This window comes from Cuculus canorus, chromosome 1 (assembly GCF_017976375.1).
Source record: "Cuculus canorus isolate bCucCan1 chromosome 1, bCucCan1.pri, whole genome shotgun sequence".
NCBI lineage: Eukaryota > Metazoa > Chordata > Aves > Cuculiformes > Cuculidae > Cuculus > Cuculus canorus.
The window spans coordinates 87,695,260-87,719,422 of record NC_071401.1 but is presented as its reverse complement, the minus strand read 5'-3'; the positions used below and the strand labels follow the sequence as shown (position 1 = coordinate 87,719,422).

The window sequence follows — 24,163 nt, the reverse complement described above, 5'->3', positions numbered from 1 at the left end:
TTTCCAAGAAGACTGCTCTGTGTAGAATTGCTGGAGGATGTAAAGTACTTTAAGCATTATTTTCAAAGTATTGGCATATGATTCCCAGCAAGAAATCTAAAGAGTTCAGCATTATCTTTTGGACTAGTATCACTCTTGTTTGAAATTAGCTAATCCTAAAACATTGATGTAAGCTTTTCTAACCAAAGAAATCTGAGTTGAAATTGTAGTTAGTGGAAGAAACTACTACAGTTTTGGGTTTGTTTTTTCTTTTCAGGACCTCTAGGAGACATAAAGGAATGGTAATTCCCCAAATCCTTACCTATCCCCAAAATAGAATGAGACAAGGCCAGGGACTGCCCTTTGTATAAAGACCTGTGACCAGCTGGTTGGGTCTTGAAGATTTGGTTTCTGGACATTTCCCTGTCACCTTGCAGATTGCCCTTCCAATTAGTGTCTACTATTTCTCTCTTCCTTTTTTTTTTTTTATTAGAAGTGAGACATTAAACAATCTTTATTGCATAAATTAAAAAAAAAATCGAATTACACGAAGCAACTTTTCTTCTCCTGTTTGGTTGGTAGCAAAAGGTTCTCATTCATTGCACCAAATGCCAGATCATCAAGTGAGATTTATTGGCCTGCGTTAGGAATACGTGACAAATGTTCAGGCATCACTCCAGCTCTCACTCCTTAGAGAAAGAGATCAATTGTGTTAGGAATGACTATTGAAGCCATTGAACATGATTATTGTGAAGTTTCAAAAGTAATTTTTGCTTTTTAATACGTCTGATGCATTTAAAAAAAAAAGGCAGATTAACTAACCTACGACAAGTAAAGTCAAGTTACTGGCAACAAAAGGGCAAATCCAAAACCTCTATGTATGGAACAGTTATGTGGATGACATTTTAAAAGCTATGCCTCAGTAAATCCTTTACCTAGGTCTCACTGCATACCTGAGGCTTAAAATTACTCACATGTAAGTATATCAAAAAACTTTAAGAACATGCATTTTGTGATGTCCCTGTTCTTACTGTAAAGTACTGTAAATAGTAGGGAACGGAAACCACAAACCCATTAAGTGGTGAATGAGACAGACTGTCCTTAGCTCCTGGAAAAAGTATGCTTAAAGTATGCTAGACCATAGATAATAAGTTTGCAGGCTACAAAGAATCAGCTGACAAACAAACAGCTGAGTTGTGGGTAACAGAGCTGAGTGGTTTGAAAGATCTTATCTACTGCCTGACCTTCACATCACTTACTTGCAGCTTAGGGAGGGGGGAAAGGTTTATACTGAGCATTGGAGACTTTCTAATACAAATCATGACTAGTAGTCTTTGTTCTCATCATGAACGACATTTAAGTAAAACTCACACCGGATTCCTCCAATTTAGGGAAAGCAGTGACAGTGAGCAAAGAATTTCTTCAAACTGTTTCCTTTTCCTTACGGTGCTAACACCAGCAAGACAGACAAAATGTTGACAGCTGTTAAGTCTTTGTGGCCATGCTTGATGTTCACTAATGCTGTCCTAGAGGAAGCTAGATTAAAAGGTAGACAGTGTGCAGAAGCAAGCAGGGCTCTCATTTGCTTCACAGAGTAAGACTATGAAAAGTCTGGACAAGATATCCTGAAAAGAAGTTTTAGGTAAAAAAGGAAAATTACTGTTGCGTTAGCTGCACCACCAAATAAAAAACCCGCATAAGTCAAATGATGGGATTCAGTGAGGATTTTAAAGCTGTTAGCAGGTCGAAGACGACATCTAATAAAGTGAGCCTGTGTAATCCCTTATATTTTCATCCACATAAAAACCATTTCAGCTCAGCTGAGTTTACAAGTAATCGGAATCTTTTGTTTTCAAACCGTGAATATTCTGCAATATCTGACTGTTAGGGTAAACTCATCACAGAGTTGCCTATGTTAGAAGACATCACTGCAAAAGCAGGTTCCATGCAAGTCAGTCGAAGACAGTATAACCTTCCCGGTCCTCAAGTAGATCAGGTTTCAGACTGCCCATTATGAAAAACTAAAATCTATCCATATGTTGTGGGGTCAATCCTGTGATTACCCCCTTTGCAATTGGTTCACCAAAGACTAATTTCACAGAGGTTTTGGTTTTAAACGAGGACGAAGTAGAGAATCTAGTTCACTGACAAGTGTTACATGACTTGAGTGTAGGGAACTAATATTTCACAAAAGAAATTTCATGAAATTAGAAGTAAAGACTCACTGAGGATAGGTATCAATCAAAATTTTTATTCCTTTTCTTTCTAGAAACAGACACAAAGGCTCAAGTTCAGAAAGCCTATTAGGAGTTGTCATGGTAAATGTTGTAGTACCTGCAATTAATGGTTTAATCAACCTCTGATAACCGTCACATGTTAAGAAACTTACGTGCCCATGAATGTATGTATAAGTATACTTACACACTGGGAAGTATTATGTCCCTTAATAGGGCTTCCTAACAGGTAACCCGATAGGTGCAATGCTGGTCAAACAAATGCCGGGAGATTCAATGCCTTGTATGAATTTGAGACTTGTGACTGGAGACCCTCGGTCAATTTATCCTTTTTGTCAGATCAGACTGGATCAATCTCTTTATTTCTTTAATTCCAAGTTATATAAAATCCCTGAAACGACAGAAAAAAATCACGGAAGTGTGTCACCATCATTGAACTAGCATGGCTTGCTTCCTTGGTAAGCTCTTTAAAAGACTGAGCAGCTCTGGAAGGGAAAGGAACCTGAAATAATCACTTGTTTTGAAGAGAAATAACTGTACCTCCTGTGCTTTGGCCTGACCTTCATGCTGTCAGGATATATTAGGTGTACTATGAAGCTTACCAGACCAGACCTCAGGGGACTTTAGTAGAGGGATGTCTAAGCTGTGAATTCCTGACAGCCTTAGGCACTGAGTCATGCAGCTCAGCCAGCTTGGTGGCCTATCTCAGCATGCACAGTAGCAAAACTTTAGGCACCTACTTAAGCTTTGTGTTGAAAACTTTGGGTGCTTGTGCACGCTGAAAAACTCTAGCAGCAAAGCAGCTTTTTTTGTGAATCCCCTCAGAGTTAAGTACATGAATGCAGTCTAAAATGAAATTGAAGTGCCACAATTCCTTTGTGAGGCTCTGCATAAGTTCTCTGAAATGAAACTTGCCTCTTTCATTAGGAATGTCTGTCAGCATGAAAAAGATTTAAAGGTCATTGGTTTGCAAAGTGGTATGAGCAGAATCTCAAGGCTGGTAGAGCAAGTCTTGCTGATGAAGCTGAAAGGAAAGGGATGAAACATCTTAATTCCCCCTGCAGGCTCCCTGAGTTCCTCCACTGCTCCTCTGGTTTTGTCTGTGCAAGATTCATCTGATGAATCTTATGATCAAGGCATTCCACCATGTGGTAACACCCACACAGCAAAATGGCTAAGAATGGAAAAAGTGTGCATGAGAGATCCTGCTTTTTCTTCCCTCATTGGGATATTTATTTACACTGTGTAATTTTGAATACTTGTTTGATGAAAGACTCTGCGCTTTATTCTCAAAAGTAATTTTATTTTTATTCTAAGCCTTTTGAAAAGAAGCACACTGAAAATTACTACACTGTATATCTAGTTTACACTTCATTGTAAAGATACAGGGGAACCTGTGGATTACACAGACAAAAAATCAATGGTAACCTCATTGTAGATAGCAAACAAAAATTTTATAGACAGAAATATTTAGTGGACGTACATATCCCATTGACTTTCAGCGTTAGTACATTGTCTTCTTCATTTCAGGTTATCTTCACTTTTTTGAGATGTTTTAAACACAATGTAGAGAAAGTACATTAGCTATGTTTTGTAAAAATACCACATGCATAACTTCAGATGTCACACTACAATCTCATAGCAGCTGTCTGTGAACATGCTAAGGACATAGAGAAAAAGGAGTCTTTAGGAAGAAAGAATATGAATAGGAAAAAGGAAAAGTATGATTAGAAAAGTGTTATGTCCTCTTCATCTTTCAAACATAGATTCATGGGACTAAATACTTAAGCTGTTGTTATAGTACAAATGTTAAATAACTTACCCTTAGAAATCTCACTTTATAATGATACTATCCTGCAACAGAATTATTTAAGTAGGCCATTAAAGGACTTTTTCTTAGCTATTAACATCAATACAAATAGCAGATACGAGTATAAGATGAATCACATCTCCTGTTGTACTAAGCGTACAGTTAATAGCAAGATTACCATTCCAAAATATAACTCCATATAAGGATCTCTTAAGTGTAATCTATCTTGTGTCAAGAAAATCTATTTGTATAACTGTCAGCACTCAAAGAAGTGTACTTTTAGCCCTAATATTTGTATATTCTTAGGATAAAAAAAAAAAAGAAGAAATTGCAACATGTCCCAAGTTGTGTAAATTATTAGAAGGGAGCTACATCTGTCTTAATTCTAAAATTACTTATATGCTACCTTTACATTGTTTCTGACTTTCTGTCAGCCTTCTCCTCAAACAGATTTGTTGCTAAATCCGGTGGGACTTTTATTTTTGCATTGTTTTCACTGGGAAGGTGCATTGAAGTGGACTTTAAGTATGAAGAAGACACATTATTTACTACTACTGAGGAAGGAATAATGACTGCTCTACTTGATTTTTGAGGCTGAGTTAAAGCCAGTGGAAGAGGGAAAATTTTTTTGAGTAGTCTCTGCCTTTAGACTGTTTATGTCTTAATTTACCATAATGGCTCAATCATTTTAATGATCCATTTATTCCACATTCTTCTTTGAAAAGGGACCATTTAATGAGAATTATTGCCATTATTCTCACAATGGCAAGTGAAGGCCCAAATCACAATTACTCTTATAATTGAAGGATAGAAAATTCAGAGATATCACTTTGGCCTTCCTAACTGTGCCATCTCAGTGCCTAAAAATCCCATGCTTTTCTCTGTTGGGTTTATTCAGAAAGCTGTAATGAAGCAACTGGGCTTTCTACACAGCCAATAAGATACTCTAAGAGTCTCTAAAGAGTAATTCACAGTGATCGTTAAGAAACAGGAACTTAGGAAAGTTGAGCCACAAAATACAGAGAGAAATTATGAATTTACGTACAGTTTATAGAAGGCTGAGAATGTGAGAATATTAAGCTGACTCCAAAGGCTGCATCTGTGCCTACTTATGATCCACTCCCCTTTTCTGTACAAAATCTTGTGACATCTAGTGTATTAGAAGAAGGAGAGATGAAGATCTGATAATGACAGATAAAGAATCAGGTTATAGACTTCTCTAGGTAGCTTACCTTTCTCTCTGATGAAGCTCCTCTACACTTCTCTATAGGTATATGGACCTATGGATAAGAGAGCTCAACTGTTTAAGCCTTGAGTTCACAGCTTCAGCAAAAGAGAGCTCAGTTCTGCACCCTCTCTTGTGCCTTTTTCTGTAGTATTTTGGTGATTTGTTCAGTGTATTATTGTTTGGTTTTTTATTAACCTTTTGAGGCACAGAATTCACCAGAAGCGGTGTTTATGCTCTGGAAGCCTTTACAGCTTAGACTTAGAGTAATTAGTAGTGCTTAGAGCACTGATACCTGATTCTTACTCTTTGAATGACCTTACTAGGGACAGGCTCTTAATTTTGTGGGGAGTCCAATACCTAAAGTCTTTGAATTGTGCTACTAGGCGTACTCAGGAGCTGTTAGAATTGAGAAGAAACATGTGGGCTCATGTTTAAATAAACGTTTAATTTTTTTGTTGCTGTTGTTTATGTGGCTAAAGTAACCTCCACTGATGTGGGAGATTTTTTAAAGCAGTTTAAACATTTCACTACAGTACCAAGGATAAGGGCTGTCTCATCCTAAATACAAAAGGATTTTGCCACTGAACATAATGGGAACATGGTCAGGTTATATAGGAAAGATAGATGTCACTATGCAAGCAACAAAAATATTAATATTTTCACTGTAAAATGGTTAAGGTCCTTCATTAGTTTCATGAGAAATTGTCTTCAGTTAAATAACTCACCATCAGAAGACAACAGCCAAGAGAAGCTGGAGGCTCCTGAGGCCACAGGCACTGGAATGAATTATGCGTTTGGAGCTGCTTGCAGTCACAAAATGAGAGCAGACCTTGCAATCTGGAGGCCAAAGTTGGCCTGAAGACATTAGAAAAGGGAAAAAAAGGTCTTGGCAAACAGCTCTGTTGAGATTAAATAAAAAATAAGGGTTGTAGGATGAGTTTGGTGGTGGTTGTTTGTGTTTTTCTCTAGTATTAAATTCTGGGATTTCAAACAGAGAAGGAGGCAGATACTCCATGCACTAATAATAGCAGTGCATATAATAGGAGTGAGGGTGTGCAGCATGATCTCTTATTGCAACAGCTGGGGGGAGGGAGAATTTGGCATGCGAACTGCAAAGACATTTAAGCTAAGTTTGCTAGAAACCAAGACTCTGGGCTCCAGCAGTCCCTTAAATCTACTGAGAATTATAAAAAATTAAAAACTAGGAGCTACTATAGGTTCTTTATTTTTTTCCTTTCTTTTTACCATGGTTACTTAGTGTTCTTTACATGACACTTATTCAGCAAAGAGGGTCAACGTGCGCTCCATTTTAAACATATCATGTGGATTACTCATACCCCTGAGAGTCTTGCTGAATCATGGTTAGTACCAATTGTTACCTTGTCATCCTTACAGCAACAGTAATGAAGTTAGCCTTGGGCTAATAAAACTGCACAATTGTGATGAGCAGAAAAACATACATATGACTGTGTAGTTCAGGCTTCACCTCCTATATCAGTCCTTATTAATTCTTCTTGATAATAGGTGGTTCAGCTGTGTCTAATAGAGGGTATATTTGATAACTGCACTCCGTAATATCCATTTTGAGCATGGCCATTTAAGAGTCATCCCTGTTTTCTTCATTACTGCTACAGAGAGCGCTATTAGTTACCACCGGTTCCTGAATGTCACCAATAATAAGGATGAAGAGTGAGTTAAACTCATGTTGTTCACAATGCCATGACAATGGATGCTGCCTGTGAGACCAGGGATTGCTGTTGTCATTTGCTCCTTCATCAATTCCCTGACTCACTGGAGTCTGAGAGCTTTTCTCTTTTGTTTGGAACAACTTTTTCCCATCTCTTCTGAAACTGCTAAATTTGCAGTATTCTCTTTGAAGCACACACATCATAACTACCTACAGCTCAACAGCAGTGGTCTCTTCAGCCCTCTATATGGGAGACTATACCTTCTTCATTATTCCTGCTAACATCTCTGTTTCACATTCAAAGTGTGTCAGAATCCTGCTTGTAACAGCTTTGCACCGAGAGTTCATAAACAACTATTTATCCACCATGACTCCCAATCCCTCTCCAGAATCACTACTTTTCAGCACACAGTCCCACATCTTTTCACTAGGATCTGTGCAAACAATGTAGTTAGGAAAATTTTATAATGAGAAGTCTTAGATGAGATCAGCATTTATTCTCAGAAAAGAAAAAAAAAGAGAAGCCTTGAGCATGTGAGCTCTTCTTCATTTCTGTGTCGAAAGTCTGATCAAAATCAGACAGATTCGCACCCGAATATTGAATAGCCCAGACATTAAGGCACTCATCCATTTCAAAACAGGAAGGGACACATCTTTCATGTCCCTGGTGACAGATCTAACTACTGGGATACTGTCTGGCTGCTTTCCTCTCTCTCTTTTCTTGCCAGCTTGATCCTTTTTTTTTCATTTTCTCTCACTGAGAACTGTAGTTTAGCTAAAGATGGCTTTGTACATGAGATTTGAGGTTGAAGTGATTTAACTTCTTGATCCAAAAAAAAATCAACACCTTTTCCTGCAAATCTTGCCTCCTTTCATACCATTAAGCCACTACAGCTGCAACAACATTACTACTTTTAGCTGCATCAAATGCTTATTGTATACTTGGAGTCAATTTACCAAATGACTCATATAACTGTCTTTAGATCAGTTTTTTCATCTGCAAGCCTTAGCAGGAATTCTTTAAGGCTTTCTCCAGAATTACATTTAATAATATCTTAATATTATTAAGTATTATAATACAGTTGTAATTATTTGTTTCTCATTTCACCGAATGGAAAATGAAGATTGAGAGCAGATAATCTTTTTCTAAATCTCAAGTAATTTATGTTTTCAGCACATGTTATTTTAATTTTCCTGGTTGAAGTTAATAAAGAAATAATGAATTTTTTTAAAGAAAGTAATCCATTTTTTTGCAGTTTCTCAATGGGTATTATGAATTGTTGTAGAAAGAAAGTCTTTCTTAAATATGTTTGGTCTTTTCTGTTTTACCACTCTGAAATTCTCTTCTTCCTACAGACAAAGAGAGGAATTTTCTTTGTCCTACTTCAATTTGGTCACCACCTCAAATTTCAGGGTACTTGATCCTTCAGCAGTTTAGGTAGCAGCTAAGAACATCACTTAATCCAACATCCAACAAAACAGTTCAGCATTTGTTTAACTCCAGATGCCTCATGAGTCTAGTGACTGTGTGCTAGCCTGCCTTGTTAGATCAGGCATGTTGGCCACTAGAGAACACATTTTACCTCCGTATTTCTCATGGACTAAATTCAGACTCGTGGGCAAGTTGGTTGTTCTATCTAAGTGCAAGGTTAAACTGAAATTCTATCGGCTACTTAAACCAAAGTAAATGTCGTGGCTGTGAGATACAGAGGAAAAAACTCTAACATTAGTGATAATCTGTAGGCATTACCAAAGTTCAATAGCCACCAGGATTGTGCCTTTCTTAATCTGTGCTGAAATCTCTGAGGGATATACCATTCAAATAATACTTACATGAGGAAGAATATACAATTAAGAAGACAACTCTGTCTTTCCTTCTAGTGATGTCATATGAAGTATTTGTGACAGCAGTGTTTTTTCTACTCTTTCTTTCGATCAAATGGTACAATGTCTCAGAGATTTAAATACATCTCATTGTAACTAGTTTAATTGTCAATGAAGAATAAACTGAAAATGCAGATTATTTATACTTCTAATTCACACTTTGTATGACTGTAACCTTTATTTGAGAAGGAGCAGTCTGGATTTTATACAATTCTTTTCACATGATATGAAATCTTTAAATTAGTGCTGTAATTTTATTTAGGAAAATATGTAAAGCATAACTAGATGGTGAATAGTACTGATAATAAAAAAGGAATGATGCTGATCTAGACAGAAATCATTAAATATGATCATTAAAACATACATACATTATAATAGTAATCTAATCTTGGCAAATAATTTTATTTAAGGATATAGTGTACCAATGCCAATGTTATTAGTGTAAGTGGCCAGCAAAGCTATTGTCATTTAGTGCCATCTGTATTAACACTGAAAGAAAACAAACAAAAGACATCAAAAGCATGAATAATAAAAGTTAGTATTATCAGAAAAAAAAAACCCAACGCACAACTAAAGGAGCAAAGCACCATCACTTCATTTGTAGCTAAAAAGTTCCTGCTGGCCCCATGTTCTGAACCAAACTCTGTTCCTCCGTCACAAGCTGTGATGGTTGTTTTAAACTTCCAGGTTTGAAGTCCTATTTCCAATACTGAGAAGGGGAAAAGAAAAAGGGAGAAACCCTTAGAAAGAAAACAGAACTTTTAATGACATGCGTTCAAAGACTACTTTGAATGTTCACTTTAAAACAAGAAAAAAATGGAGGCCTCAACTTCAAGGAAGACCAGAGATCAGCTGAAAAGATGGGAGGAAAGAAAACCAAAAGAATTTATTTCATTATCGGAGCAGAGAGCACCTAGGAGAGGCTGATGAGAAAAGAAGTCGTGGGGTGGGGAAGATAATGGGGTGAACAATGTAAGCAGCCAAAAAGGAAGTACAGAAGCAAGCACTTGTAGAGGCAAGAAAGCACTTTTAGTAAGAGACACTTTTCAAGTGTTCCTTTTCCAAAAGGTGCTTTCCAAACAGATTGCACTATATTTCACCTTTATGCACTTCAAAACTACAAAAATAGCAAGAAAAACTAGTCCTTTGGGTAATTGTTCTTCTGATTGTTCCAAGTACACATCACATTTGTTTTATAAACCAATTAGAAAGAAGTTATTTATTGCCAGTTTTGTCTCATCGGTGCTGATCTACCTCTAGAGAAAAAGCTGTGGATAATTTGGAAAAACTACAGATTTTCACTGGTTTAAAGGACTAGCTCTCTTCTACTTTATTTTTCTGTATGTACTCTAAAAAAATGCTTTAAAAAGTTCAAGTATATACAGAAAGTAAACAGGTCACTGTTTGAGGAGTCTGAGCCTTTAACATGAGAGTGGAGAATAAAGAAAGCATCTCTGTTTTTCACTTTCAGGACATAGTGAATATTTACACAAGAAAACTCAGGGTATTGCAGACTATGAAGACAATTGATAGAGTCAGAGGATGGGTAGTAAATTAGGTAGTGGATGCATCTGTGTTGTCATTGCACAGAGATGGCCAACTAATAAGGACAAAAAGGAGAGGAGGGAGGGGAAGGGAAAGAAAAGACTTGCATTTTATTGTTTGGCTAATTTGGGATCAAGCTCAGCAAAGAGGCTACTTTTCCTAGTGAGAATTTTCTCAATGCTTATGTATCTATCTCTATCCCAGTAACTTGATAACTATCCAATTATTTTGCAAAGTAGCACATTTTACAACCCATCAGGGACAAAATAAGGAATGTTTGAAAAACGAAATCCTGATTCTCCACTACTAAAGTCCATAGGAGTTTTGCTGTTGACCTCAGTGAGTGGTAACATGCAGTTATATATGTCAATAGCTGTAAAGGACCCACTCTCTTCTGTCATTCAATGAGACAGTTGAGACAGTTCAGGACTACTATGAAAAAATGTTTTCCCTACCCCCAACAATCTGTCATAAAAAATGGTTGTATCAACAGCAAGCATTTGGCATAATGAACTTAAAGTCACCATATTGCAAAATATTGTCATAGACTGATATTTCTTGCCTTGAGATCAAATGTATTTGCTTTACATTTTTGTATAAGGTAAAAATGCTTTCGTCTTGGGATTTTTATAGAAGCAGACAGCTATGCTGGGAAAATGTCCATGAATTACTTTGTGACAGGGCCAAATGCAGCTTTTACAATGCAGAGTGGGATTTTCTCTGTATGCATAGTTCATTTCTGAGGCCATGGGAGATTTTATTTGATCGGCCTGTAAATAGGTCCTTCTTAAATTATAATGATAACAATAAATACATAATGAAGATGAACTAATTCAAATACCAACTTCCCTCCACTGTTTCATAAAAAGGAAAAAAACCCCAAACCAAACTTTTTGAGGTTATGAGATTACCAGGATGTAGATACATAAATATCACTAGGGATTTACTGAGAAGATACATATTCTTACTATCAAAGGTGAACATGTACGCTTGAATATTGTCATGGAGGATGAAAATACACATTTTGCCTCCAAGTGACTGAGACTGACATTGTACTGTAGAGTTTCCACGTTTCACATCGTTTTGAGAGACAATTCTATTTGACTAATTTTAAGTGCTAAGGCAAAAACTATGTCATTGCACCTCCACATACGCAGCCTTTAGAAAAAGAGTCAGTGCGAACTGGGAATAAGGTGATATTTTTTGTTTGTTTCATGCCTCACTAACCTTTCTTTCACAATTCTCTCTCGGGTAGATGGGCTATGTCCCTGAAAGTCTTCAACTTGTGAAACACTGAAGTGGTCGGAAAACATTTTCCTCCTTCTTTGATCTACTGGATATAGGGTAAACCTCCTGTCCTTACTCCTCTCCTGGGAACATAGACCCCCTCACTCGTCATGCATCTGCTATAGCCCATCCCTGGGAGAAGAGGAAGGAATACTAGATCAGTGAAGAGTATCTGGGTGTGCAGCCTTTCCTATAACTATACCATGATTCTGTGAGTGGGGAAGAGCAGCTCTGGGAGGAGCAGAAGAGAGTTGTACAGCAGAGAAGCAGACTAAAAATTATTGTGGATGCTGTGACAAAGTAGGACACAGAGCTAGTATTGTGGCTACATAATATTGTGAGTGCCTAATACATTTGATGTGGTTTGGTATTACGCATGTTTAGATGGTCATAAAATTGCAGAAACTATCTGTCATTATCATTACTGCCAAAAATTCCACGTGCCTTGCCAGGAGAGGAAATTTGCTGTAAGAGGAATTTATTTCTGACTGTGATAGCAAAGGCGCATGTAGTCTCAGTATAGGAGGGCACCTGGACTGCTAGGATGATTTATATGGTGCAACCCTTTCCCTGACTATGTCCCGGCTGCCTCTAAAAAATGAGCACTGTTAAGATTCTCTGGAGGGGTAGTGGTCTCACATGGAAATAAAAAAAACTGAACAGGAAAAGGAGTTATCCAAATAGGTTAATATTTTAGATAGGATTTAAAGACATACATTAGCATATCAAAGTTATCACCTTTCTTACAATATTTTTCACCTTATATTTTGTCAACAATATTTTTACAACTTGTAAGACAAACCATCCCATCAGAATAAAGAAGGCAGACCACAGTCTCAAGTGAACTTAATGAAATTGTTCTTGATAGGTAATGGGAGACACATTTAAGTTACCATGGTTTCATGGTCATAACAAACATTGTACAAAACAATCCCACAATTATTATGCTCCATACTGTTATGGAATCCATTTCATGGTCATATTCTGTAATTACCACCGCTTTTCTCTGCGAGCAATGACTGTGATATCCCAGCGGTAGTGAGTATGGGAGGATATAATGCCACTTCAGACACTTTATACTGCCTTTTATGGTACAGAAATCTTCAGGACAGGCCTTGGTTTCTCCAGATCATTAGCCAGCAACAAGAAGACAAAAGGAAACAGTGCTCATTGTAAGAACAGAATTCCTACTAATAGCCTAAAGAAATGTCACCAATCCTTTCTAAAAGAAAAGAGAAAAAAAGTATTGGGACTTTTGGTAGTACAATAACATCTTCATATCAGATTTATGTAAGATTCAAACTTGATATCACTGCTTCAGATCTACATTGTCATAAATTAGAGAAAAACTTAGTCCTATATCTGTGTCTTTATTCCATAGAGCTCAGGAATTCTAGCTCTAGGTACATTTAGATTCATCCCCTTCTTGCTGATGTTACATTACGAAAATTCCTTTCTTGATCTCTCTAGCTAACAAAATCTGTCATTCATTCCAACTTTAAATTGAAATATCTACCTTTTGGTACTATAATTTGATTTAATTTTGCAAAACTACTTTACTTTAAGGATCTGAATTCTGAGTTTGTACAAATGTATCCAAGTAGGCATTTCTATTTAAGCTTAATAAACTAAATCAAATTGTTAGTTCAAATTTCTGCTAAAAACTGATTTCTTAACTTACATAGTCTTTCCAGGTCTCACTGGAAAAAAATCAAGAAAAATTGAGAGGTCAAAATTTCCAGAATTCAGGATCTCATTGGCATCATAGAGAGATGGTGGGATGGATCTTATGATTGGAGTGCTGGGATGAAAGGATACAGGCTCTTTAGGAAGGACAGACAAGAAAGATGAGGAGGGGGTGTAGCTCTCTATGTCAATGAATGCATGGAAATGCATTTGGGAATGGATGAGCTGACCGAGACTTTATGGATCAGGATTAAAGGGAAGGCAGAGAAAGGTGATGTTATAGGGGGGGGTCTGCTACACCAGACCAGTAAGAGCGAGTGGATGAGGCACTCTATAGACAGATATGTGAAGCCACATGTTCACAGGCACTGGTCCTGATGGAGGACTTCAATCATCAGTTGGAGGGAAAACACAGCAGGATCCAAAAAATCCAGGGGGTTCCTGGAGTGCGTTGATGACAACTTCCTTCTCCAAGTGATACAGAAGCCGAAAAGGAGAAATGCTCTGCTGGACCTTGTTCTCACCAACAAGGAAGGGCTGATGGGGAATGCGAAGCTCAGGGGAAGCCCTGGCTGCAGTGACCATGAAATGGTGAAGTTCAAGTTCCTTAAGACAGCGAGGACAGTGTGCAGCAAACTCACTGCTCTGGAATTCAGAAGAGAAGAGGTTAACCTTTTCAGGCATCTGCTTGGTAGGGTACTGTGGGATAAAGCCATGGAAGGGAGAGGGACCAGAGAAAGGTGGTTAGTAGTCAAATACCAACTCTTCCAGGCTTGGGAGCGATGCAGCCCAACAAAGAGGAAGTCAGGCAAAACCATCAGGAGGCCTGTATGGATAAACAAGGAAGCCTTGGACAAACTTAAACACAAAAAAGAAGCCTGCAGAGAGTAGAAGCAAGGGCAGGTAGCCTGGGAAGAATACTGAGAAATTGTCCAAGCAGCCTGCGATCAGGTTAGGAAAGCTAAAGTTGTGCTAGAATTAAATCTGGCCAAGGATGTCAAGGACAACAAGGAAAGCTTTTATGGGTATGTCTGTGATAAAAGGAACACTAGGGAGAATGTGGGCTCTCTCTTTAAAGAAACAGGAGACCTGGTTACCCAGGATATGGAGAAGCTTGAGGTACTCGATGACCTTCTGCATCAGTCTCCACTGTCAAGGGCTCAAGCCATACCACCTAAGTTGCAGAAGTCAAAGGCAGAGACTGGAAAATTGAAGAACCACCCAATCTAAGAGAGGATCAGGTTCAAGATCGTCTAAGGATCGTGAAGGTGTACATGTCCATAGGACCTAATAAGATGCATCTCCAGGTACTAAGGGAGCTGGTGGATGAAGTTGCTAAATTGCTATCCATTGTATTTGAGGAGTTGTGTGTGTGAAGTTCCCCCTGACTGAAAAAGGTGAAACATAACTCTCATTTTTAAAAAAGGAAGACCCAGGAAACTATAGGCCATTCAGTCTCAACTCTGTGCCTGGCAAGAACATAGAGCAGCTCCTCCTGGAAGCTCTACTGAGGCACATGGAAAATAAGGAGGTGATTGCTGACAGCTGACATGGCTTTACTAAGGGCAAATCATACCTGACGAATTTGGTGGCCTTCAACAAGGGAGCTACAGCATTGGTAGATAAGAGAAAACAACACCGTCTACCTGGACTTGTGCAAATCATTCAACACAGTCCCACAGGATGTTCTCGTCTCTAAATTGAAGACACTTGGATTTGACTCAGTGGATAAAGAATTGGCTGGATGGTCACACTCAGAGTTGTGGTCAATGGCTTAATGTCCAAGTGGAGACTGGTGATGAGTGACATTCCACGGGGGTCGGTATTGGGACTGATGCTGTTTAAAGTCTTTGTCAGAGACATAAACAATGGGATTGAGGGCACCCTTAGCAAGTTTGCTGACAATACCAAGCTGCGTGTTGCAGTCAACGTGCTGGAGAGAAGGTATACCAACTAGAGGGACCTGGGCAGACTTGAGAGGCTGGCCTATGCAAACCTCATGAAGTTCAAGGTCAAGTGCAGGGTCCTGTCCCTGTGTCAGCGCAATTCCAAGCACAAATATAGACTTGGTGTAGAATGGATTGAGAGTAGCCCTGAAGAGAAGGTCTTTGGATGTTGGTGCATGAAAAGCTCAATGTGAGACAGCAATGTTCTCTTTTAGCCCTGAAAGCCATATCCTTGGCTGCATCAAAAGAAGTGTAACCAGCAGGTCAAAATAGGTGATTCTCTGCCTCTGCTCTACTCTTGTGTGACCTCACCTCGAGTACTGCATTTAATTCTGGAGCCCTCAGCAGAGGAAGGACATGGATCTGTTAGAATGAGTCCAAAGGAGGGCCATGAAGCTGATCAGAGGGCTGAAGCACCTCCCGTACAAGGATAGGCTGACATAGTTGGACTTGTTTAGCCTAGAAAAGAAAAGGCTCCAAGGAGACCTTATAGGTGCTTTCCAGTACTTAAAGGGGCCTACAGGAAAGCTTGGGAGGGGCTCTTTATGAGGGACTGTGATGATAGGGGTGATTTATATTTAGATAATTGTCTTCACTATCAGCTTTAGAGATACAAAGCCTAGCCAAAGGCTAAAAAGCAGACATAAGTCAGAACATGAAGAAGTCAGGGAGAAAGCTGTCCCAAAGCAAAGGGTAGTAGTTTTGAGGTGAAAGAGGGGAGCTTTAGATTAGATATTAGGAAGAAATTTTTTACTGTGAGGGTGGTGAGGCACTGGAACATATGGACCAGAGAAGTCGTGGATGCCCCATCCCTGGAAGTTTTCAAGGCCAGGTTGGATGGGGTTTGAGCAACCTCTTCTAGTGGAAGATGTCCTTGTCCATTGCAGGGGGTTAGAACTAGGTGATCTTTAAGATCACTTCCAACCCAAACCATTCTATGATTATATGGTTCTATGACTCTGTGAATCTTAGACACCATCTGAATGGGAGATACCAATCCAAAGTTCAAATGACATCCCTTTTGGAAGGAGATACTTTGGAAAACTTCAGATCCAAGACTCAACTCCCAGCATCCTCGAGAACTTATACAAGTCAAAACCAAAACTTGGGTGCTTTTTGTGTGTGTGTTTGTTTCTGGAGTTGTTAAGCATTATATGACCTCAAGCTCAGCTATATTTCCTCTTTCTCTTACAGAAAATAGCAGACAGCAGTCTTGTTTCTGAAAAAGAGAGATTTTATTAAGAATTTCATGACCTACTCTTCACCCTGTCAAGGCACTTTGTAAGGAGAACAGTTTAGGGACTATGTAGAAAAGGTTACCAGTCCTGGTAACTCAAGGACTCAAGGTGTATTAGGTAATCGAGACCAAACTCTGAATAAACCTTTGAACATTTGTCTGTTTACTCAAATTGAATCTGAACGTTGAGCCTTCTGAAGTTCAAATGTCCGTGTTTATTTGAAAAATGGATTATGATAAGTTACTGAGACATCACTGAGGGACAGGTAGAGTTCAGTTTGAGGCAAGCCAGCAAAACTCCACTGGAAATACAGTATAAATTACTGAACTCTTAAATTGTCACTTTGGTATCGGTTGACAATGTCATTTTAATCAGAGGAGCTGCTTTCCTGCTCTCTCTCTTTGCTGCTAGTTGTAAAGCTTTCTGATACCTATACATTTCCAGTAAGATTTATTAGTTTGTATCTTCAGCAGTAGGCAGAATTTGTACTGCATGTGGCTGGTATTTCTCCTAGGCTGTCAGCAGGGATCCCTAGCTGTCTGGGTAGAGTCAGTAAAAAAAGATATGTCTGATTTGATGGAGCTATGAGGGAGCAGTTGAAGTGCTTTTCAAGGGAAGGAAAGGTGCAAACTCTATAATAGAGCGTTCACAGGTCCTGTGGCAGGATAAATGGCAATTCAGATTGAAGAGGTAAATTCAGTATATGTAATCAACTGTGATTTCTCCCTGATTATCTCAGGACTAATTAGGGAGTGTTTTTTACATCTAATCAGAGGTATCTGGAAAGAAGTCATTTGCATAACTTCAAGTCAAATTATGTCATGAGGACAGCTGAGCTAATGTAAACTGGCATTTACTGTAAAATTAGCATGTATTGCATTCAAACCAGGAAACAAAGCAATGGAAACCTGCCTACCAGAAACTAGGAAGAGCAGCATTAATTGATGGAGAGCAGAAGCTGTGCTACATGAAGCATATCAATGCATGACGCACAAGGAATGTAAATATGCAAAGGCTAAAACATTTGCAAAAGGGGACTCATCTGACAAAATTGTAAATACCATGGATCCAGCTGGCTGCCTAGCTGTCACTTTGTCACTGCATTTTGTCATGGTTTGTAGTTTAATATTCCCAGGGAAAAAAAAATTCCCTATTTTCTCATTAAGTGGAACCTGTTTTTCACTTAAAGTAAATCCAGTCTAAAATTACCTTCTAATCCAGTATTATAGTAAATCTGGAAAAGACAACCACACATGCTTTTGTTTCTCTTTCAAAAACCTGGAACACATTTGAATTTCTTCAACGTAGTGATTTTGAAGTGCATTTTAATCTCTAGGGATGTAGGGGAGGTTTCGCTGCCTCACTTCATGCTGTCAGACTTTTTTGCGGGTCTTAAACTCTAAATCTGACAAGTTTCCTATCTGGAAGCCCTGATCTGAGAACAAGCTACATGTAGCAAAGCACTTGAACATGTGATTTTTTCTCACGGGACAAAAGGTTCAAATAAATCTGTCAACCTGGTGCTTCACTCAATAGGAAGATGTTCTTGTTAGCTCTGACATTCATCCACAATCTATTTTATGCAGAGCTAAGGCTTAAAGTCAGAACTGGACTTCTTATAAAGCCCTGGAAGAGGATTGATGTACAGGCATTTGGATTTAGCTGAACTAAATACACAAGACAAATAATTTCTTGCAGGAATTTTAAATGCTACCACCCATTATGAACCCTATAAGAATATGGACCCGTTCTAAGAATAAATTAAACTGGAGATTAAAGAAAGACAGTAGTTAGGCAAGATCAAGTGGTGACTAATTAACTCTTGAAGTTAAGATACTGTCCCTCCATGGTAGTTACTTTTCAGCAGGTACAGATGTGTGTAACATTTTTCTTAGCAAGGGTCACCCAGCTCATAAAGATTTAGTCCTTGGCATCTGGTATCAATTTTGCTAGAGATGGTGTCTGGAAGATGCAGATTATCTGTCCAGTCATACATAGAGACAAAACAGTCTCAGCAGTAAGGTTCAGGATCTCTGAAATGTTTTTGTGCTCTCACTAAAATCGATTCACGAGCACCTGGGTGATCAGTTGACTCCCAGGTAGACTAGTTCACCAACCTGATTATTAAGTAATTACTTCTAGATTTCTTTGAAAAAAGTTAGCTCATTTTATTTTAAAAGCTGGATTATTGTTTTAAATACATGACATTCATGATCAAGAATAATTTTAATGTAAGTCATTCATATAAAGATTATATAATTTCAGTTTCTTACTTAATTATGCATTTCATTTACTGTGAGTTCATGTATAGATCTTTGTTTGAAACCTTGTTTTGAGGAGGATCTAACTGACATGGAAAGCAGTGAACACAGAGGAAAAATAACTGTTGTATTCAAACCCAATCTAAATGTTTAATCCCTAGCTATATCCAGATCAAGAGATTGTATTTTTGCTTTTCTTTTCAATTATATTTGTCGCTCTAAAACACATTGTCTTAACATGAGTTTGTGTCTTATATTACCCTATTTTCCCCTACTCTCAGCAGCTCTCTTATGAACACATAAGCATGTGTACCTAACATGACTAGGATGAGCCTAAGTTCTTTGGCATGGAATTTGCTTTTTCACAGCATTTTTAAGAAAGTAAGAAGCAAGTCTAAAATGGAAAAGACTGTTTCTATCTTCTGTTTTGTTAATGGGTTATTTCCTTCTGTTGAAAAATTCTGAATTTGTACTTAAATTCTGCATTTCTACTTAAGCTTAATAAACTCATCCGAACTGTTAGTTCAAATTTCTGCTTAAAACTGATTTCTTAAATTACAGTCCTTCCAGATTTCACTGGAAAAAAAATAAGAAAAATTGAGAGGTTCAGAATTTCCACTCCTTTATACTGTTTAGATAGATGGGTCATCTAAATTTACTTTAATAATCAGGCATTGATGCAAATATATCAGATCCAGTATATCAGAGAAAAAGGACTAAAAATGTAAGAACAGTAGGTCTTAAATTATCGAATGCTGGAAGGTTGTGCCAGGGGCAAGATGATCTTTTGCCTTCCTGTTTTTTTGCAGTCTTTAAAGTATCTGCTGCTGGCCACTGTCCGAGAACAGCCATTGGTCTGCTCCTAATCTAATCCAACGGTAGTTGTGTTGTTATAACTCAAGCTTCAGCCTAACACTAGGAGAAGGCAACACCCTCAAAACAATCCCAGTGTGACCTGGAAAGATTTCTTCCTGTCTCTGCATTTCTCTGCCCATTCTCTGCATATAAGAAAGAAATCAGGATATTAAAAGACTTTTTGTCTCCGTTATAGTCCTGTTGAGAGAAGCTACACTTTCTACTGCGTGCACAGTGCATACAGCCCTCTTCAAGACCCCAAGATACCTCCAGCCTGTGTTACACAGAAATATGCAGAAAACTCTTCAGATCTTATTAAGATGCAGCTTCCAGTTTGCTCTTTACCTATTTTTACCTTCTTTCCGTTTTCACTCATTCCCTCCTATTTCAACTACAGCTGAGCACTTGGACTCCATCTGTGAGGGTGGCAATTCCAGCTGCCTCTGCAGCTGCTGTCTTTGCTGTTTCTTGGCCAGTCATCAGGGAATGACTCTTCCTTCCCTAAAGACATGATACATTTCAGCCAGCTTACACTTGAAAAGCAAAAGAAGCTATTGAAATACTGCATAAAGGCAGTTTCCAACTCCACAATCTACAGAATGAAACATTACCTCAAGTGGAGGGCTAACCACGCATTTTCTATGAACTCTAGTCAATGTATTTATTTACTGTTCTTAAGCTTCAGGTTTCAAGACAGTGATTTTTTTTCACTTTCAGATCTCCTCAGAATGTCCATGCGTGATCTAGATAACAGGTCCTAGGAGACCTTTGCATGTTCCAGATCCAGATACCTACCATGACTGCAGCCTAACACCACGGCACACATAGCCCCACCTCTCTGCTTTAGTTTTCAAGCAATGAAAACACAACACATGCAGGCTGGCAACAACCAGGATGTGTGTAGCTGAATACAAATGGTCTGCATTGTGGATACAACTAAACATTCAGCAAAATATAACCAAATCTAAACAAGAGCCAAAATCATTACTAATGCAGCAAAAAAAAAAAAAAAAAAAAGGATAAGATTTGCTATCTTTATGGGAGCCAATAGAAGGTATGTGACCAAAATCTGGCCACAACTGGAAACAAAATGCTAAATTGTCTTGCCCCCATTAGGTTTGCCACTTGCAACTGTTTTTTACACATCACAGCGAAAAATGAGATACAAGAACTGCATTCTAAATGTCTCATGGAATAAAAAAAATTGTGTGATACCATTTCACCCATCATTTACAAGAAAAAGTTAGCTTGAATTACTGTCTTAAAATACATCTACAATGACAAAAGGGAGGTGTGGGGTTTATGGGCTCAGATAAGGGTTTAATTTGTGTCTTTAAAAGATGGTGAACAAAATTCCACAGGTGCTAAAGATGTTTTGTCACTGTTATTTCTTTGTTAAACTTACTAAATCTTTTTACCGATCCAATTGCACCATTAGTCTATTGCTGAAATAAACAGGGAACGTTATCCCAATGTTATTTTCATCATGAACTTAATAGCTCTACCAAATTTAGAGGCTTCTTATGCCAGTTTTTTCTATAAGAAAAATAAAGCAACATCACTAAAGTAGAGCATAAGTAAGGCACAGTTATTGCCAACAGTTATGAAGCCGATACTGATATTTCTTTTTCCCATTTCCTGCTAATTTGCCAGAACAGCTTTTGGCCTATTCATAAATAGGTCTATGATAAACCAGACATTAAATTGGAATTAATTCCATAATTAGCACAATTTCGTAGTCATATGTTTGCAAGGCAGTCTTGGTTAACAAAAAATTCCCTAAAGTATCTATTGGCAGCTTAGGAAAGCATGTATTCAGTAATCTAGTATTTATAAAGCTATATATTAGAAAATAAAAATCTAGAAAACATTAGTATGCTAGAACAAGCCTATTGCCCCTGGGTTTAGTTCACAACTCATTAAAATATGTGGGCTCGTCAAGTTGCCGAATGGGCAGCCGTATCATGTAAAAACCACGTGAAAGCCATTGAGAGTCTGGCTGAACATGCAACTCTCTGGTTTCCCTGCCTGCAGCATGACAGGAAGAAAACAACCAGGCAGAGCTCTGCTGATGTTTGCAGCACCCACAGGCAGCGAGATACAGTTTTAAACTCTTGCACTTGGCAAAGCAAGAAGTTTAAAAAATCTATAATGGAGTAAAACAAACATATGCTATGCTCTAAAGATATAGGATATTCCTTCTTGATGCCCTTCTCAGAAGCTGTGAAATAGATTGCGTTATAAATATGAAATTCTTGCTTTCTTAAGACATTTCATCAGTTACCAAAGCACTCTCTGGCTTTTCTTTAAAATTCAGTGAGAGGATGAAATTTCAGCTCACACTTGTGACTTTTGCCAAGAGAAGAGATGGAAGTTTTATTTACACTGAAATAACATTTTTGCTTGACTATGGCAGTGCTGTACCTTGAAACTTATCCTGAAGTACTACGAATATTCAGAAGTCATTCCTATTTATTCTGTATGTACCTGGAGCATTGTCAAAGCCTACTGGTATCTAGTAGAAGACTGAAGAGGGCTTAGGGTCAAATCAGTTGTGCAGACCATTTAGCTTATTCAATATTTAAAACATCTAGATTTTTAAGGAAGCACAGTAAAACTTTCAATATATTGTGAGCATTGTCAGTCCTAATGTCCACTTGCATGTAGACCACCTACATTGTGACCTCTTCCAACATGTCCATCTTCAGGCCTTCCATTTATAGAACACCTAAGCAATGCTGCTTATCATTTTTTTCTTTTATTGCATACAAAATTGATGAAAAAGATAGCTTGTTTTTATTTGTCTTTGAGTATTTCACATAGTACAATTCTGTCAATATATTTTCTAAAACTTATGATTACATACAGTATTTGTTGCCTCATTATTTTTGACCTTTTTAAATATTTTTTTAACATGGGAGGCAAATGGAGGCAGAATTGCTATAAGCTACCTGATCAATTTCTATGGAAGGAATACAAGTTGTCATAAAAACTACATAATCAGTAATTTTTAGTTCAAAAGTCCCAAATCCAACTACATTCTCAACGAAGAATTTGTAATGTGCTTTTTCTATACACATTTTAGAATCCTAATCTTAAAACAAACAAAACCAAAAAGTCTATCCAGGACTACTTTAGTGTCTTAGCAAATATGAAGAAGACTAGCTCAAACTGATCACAAATTTCATTGGTTTGAGAAACTTTTCATTTTGGCAGTGTCAGGCTTATGGCTGGACTCAATGATCATAAAGGTCTTTTCCAACATGAACGTTTCTATTATTCTGCAATAGTTTTCAAATTCTCACTCCCTTAACTGCTGTGCTTGGGTTGTTAGCTGAATCATCAAATACATATCTGAAAGATCCAGATTGGGCCCACTGACACTATTGACTGAGATAGAACAATGTCTTTATTTCTCCTGTTAACATTTAATTGTCAATATCATCAGAACACCTTGCCTTTGTTATCCATCCTGTTATAGCTTCCTCGATTTGACTTCCAGACTCTGGTTCTGACAACAACGGTAAGACAGTTTTGAGAAGAACAAACAGCTGAAGATGAGGAGCTTGAGTGCATCCAGCTCTAAATGGGCTTCAGCTAGCACTCTGTCTATACTACAGTTACATGTTTCAAACCATACAGATATCACTAAGATAGACTAGATAGCTTCTTCTAATAGTATGCCATAATCCATACTGTGAGCTAGCTGAAGAAAAAGCCTATGCAGGTGGTTGGAAAGTTTTGTATGTAGTTTGTTCATACTGCAGTCAGTGCTGCTAAAGCTTTGAGACAACCTTTGGATTATGGCTTTCACCCTCTTTCTGTTAAAAAGTTCTGACTTCTGGAACAGCTAGTTGTCTGCTGTTAAGTCACAAGGAAGAGGAAAGCAGGGCCATGGTTTCTATTTCTTTGCTTCTGAATGGAAGAGCACAAAAGTGGGATGTCCCTGCCCATGGCAGGGCGGGTTGGAACTAGATGATCTTTAAGGTTCCTTCCAACCCTGATTATTCTATGATTCCGTGATTCTATGAAAAGTTTAAAGGCTGTCTGTATGGCATGGTTGCTTATTCAATGTATAGAGAAAGCAGAACAAGGAAAGCATCAGAGGCTCTTCCACATGTAAGGCCCCCATGCTGCTGCGACTCAGGGAATAACTGGCAAGCAAAAGGATTTAAAATATGTTCGGACTATTTGTTAAGTGTCCAAAATGAGTAAAACAGTAAAAAGAAGGGAAAGAAAAGGAAATAAAAGGAGTTCTATTGAACTAATGCAGCTTTTCCCTTTGGCAATAAATAGCAATTTAGCATTGAAATGAGCTAATTGTTTTATTTTACCTGATTTACTTCATGCATGACTTGAACATGACATTTTTCTTAGAAGTCATGGAAACTATCCAGGAGACAGCCAATTTCTATAGATAAGTTTTTTGATATTTACAAGTAAAATCTATTAATTTTTCTAACAAAAATAGCCATAAGGCCATTCCACCCATACATCAGTGCTTCCTTCCCATAGAAGTAGAT

At 38.0% G+C, this 24,163-nt stretch overlaps 1 long non-coding RNA gene across 2 annotated transcripts in view; it reads right to left on the bottom strand.

The window, feature by feature from the left end:
• Positions 1–2,413: 2,413 nt before the first annotated feature.
• LOC128850981 (uncharacterized) overlaps positions 2,414–24,163 on the bottom strand; it is an 88,747-nt gene continuing 66,997 nt past the window's right edge. For both annotated transcript variants that reach the window (XR_008448253.1, XR_008448252.1), the window contains one exon: positions 2,414–2,604. This is a non-coding gene — a long non-coding RNA (uncharacterized LOC128850981). The remainder of the gene's footprint in view (positions 2,605–24,163) is intronic.